Source organism: Arachis stenosperma, chromosome 10 (genome assembly GCF_014773155.1).
Source record: "Arachis stenosperma cultivar V10309 chromosome 10, arast.V10309.gnm1.PFL2, whole genome shotgun sequence".
Taxonomy (NCBI): domain Eukaryota; kingdom Viridiplantae; phylum Streptophyta; class Magnoliopsida; order Fabales; family Fabaceae; genus Arachis; species Arachis stenosperma.
In genome coordinates this window covers 77,597,505-77,599,843 of record NC_080386.1, presented here as the reverse complement: position 1 = coordinate 77,599,843, position 2,339 = coordinate 77,597,505, and positions in this window count along the sequence as shown.

Genomic DNA, 2,339 nt, shown 5'->3' with positions numbered 1-2,339 from the left:
CCAAGATCATTTGAAAAGTACTTTAAATGTGCATGATTGGTTGTTGTGTAATGGGGAGTTCTTTCATATTCGTTGTTCTGTTCATATGTTGAATCTCATTGTGCAAGATGGATTAAAAAATGCTCATGATGCATTTGATAAGATTAGAGAAAGTGTGAAATATGTAAGGGGATCGAAAAGTAGAATGATAAGGTTTAAAGAATGTGTTTCAGCAATTAAATGTTTGGTTTTTACAAGTGGGTTGCATCTAGATGTTACTACTCGATGGAATTCTACGTACGTTATGCTCGAAAGTGCTATCAAGTAGCGGAAGGCCTTTGAGTATTTGAAGGCAACCGATCATGCTTATAAGCATTGTCCTTTGGTTGATGAATGGGGGAGAGCTGAAAGGATATGTGAATTTTTATATCCCTTTTATGAAATTACTAATTTGATTTCTGGCACATCTTACCCTACTTCGAATTTGTATTTTCTACAAGTCTATCATATTCAATGTATTTTGATGGAAAGTTTGAGGAGTGAAGATTAGCTTCGAAGGAGCATGGGAGAAAAGATGATGAACAAATTTAAGAAGTATTGAAAAGTATAGTGTCATTCTTGCATTTGGTGCTATTCTTGATCCTAAGCTTAAGATTGCTACTTTAGAGCTTATGTATGAAGAGATTGATGCTGAGACTACAAAGGAAAGGTGGAACATGTGAAAAAAAATTATACAAGCTTTTTAAAAAATATGATAAGAATTTCCTTTCAAATGTTGAAGCACAAGGACCTAGTATTCAATCTTCATCCATAGCCCATACCCCTGAAAGTGCAAGCAAGAAGCGACTTGGGATTGTTGGTGTAAGTAACGTTTATCATATTTTAATTCTTTTATATTATTAATTGTCATTTTTCTATCATAACAAGATGTGATTATTTCTATTTTGCTAGAAATTGATGAAATGTTACCATCAAGCTGAGGTCTCTAGTGGAAAAGAATCCATTTGATACATACTTGGAGGAACCACTTTTATTAAAGGATTGTTTGGAAGATTTAGATCTTTTAGAATGGTGGAAATTATATGAGAATCGTTATCCGAAGTTATCAATCATGGCATGTGACTTATTGAGTATTCCAATTACTACGGTTGCATCATAATCTGCCTTTAATATTGGAGCTCATGTCATTAACAAATATAGAAGTCGTATGTTGCCAGAAAATGTTGAGGCTGTGATTTGTACTCGCAATTGGAATAAAGACTTTGTTGATGGTAATTACTAATTAGATTGTTAGTTACTAATTTAATATTTATATAATATTTAAGTATTTATATCTTGTTCTAAATTTGAGTATTTTTCAACTTCCGGATCATATTCAAATTTTATTAATTTGAAAGTTGATAATTGATTTATGAATTTTTTTGGGTATCTTGTCGATTTATGGATTATGTTGTGTGTTTTGTTTTAAGTATAGTAGGATTATTTGAAATGGATTTATATGTGGATTATGTATTTGTTCTATTATTGTTATGCACTTATATTTGAGACTTGGGACTTATTATTTGTTAAGTTATTGTTATTTGTTAATTTCACATAAAAAAATTAATACGGTTAATTATAAATTTTTTATGGATTAATAATTAATTTAAGATATTACTCTATATATTAAAAAACTAATTCGATAAAATAATTTTATTATAAAATAAAATAATTGTTATTATGTTAAATTGAATTTCATCATAAAAAAAATTTAGTTAAAAAATATTGAAAAAAAAGAAGCGAGTCGGCCCGCCAACCTGCGAGTCCGCCCTTTGGCGGGATAGGGAGTTGAACCCATATTAGTTTGGCGGGGTGAGCCGGCCCGCCCCATATTTGGGAGGGCTTTAGTAAGGTAAGGCAGGCCAGCCCGCTTTGCCACTCCTAGATTCAGCTTCACCAACTGGTCAAATTGGCAACCGCCGAGTCAACTCAGCCTTCATCTTGCTCGCTTATTGCCATCTTCAGCTCCGCCCGCTTCACCAGTGTGTCGTCCCTCTCTTTAGCAATTTCCTGCCATTTGGCAACAGCGCCGCATCGATTGCATCAAGCTCCGAGGTTCGGGACCCTTGTAGATTGAGGATCATTACTTTGAGTAGGTATGAAGCTACAACCCTTGGATTGAGCACAATTGTTGATCTACTTCAGCTAGGGCTTCGTTTGCGAGAGAATTAAAGTTGGAAGATCGGTTCTTCTTGGTGGTTCGGGCTTTAGTGAGGAGCTGAGCGCTGCGAATGAAGTGCCGCTTGGTTTGGACGGAGCATCCCCTTGGGAGGCAAAGCCAGGTGAGGAGCCTCTTTGTCAAAGTCACGCATGCGAGAAGA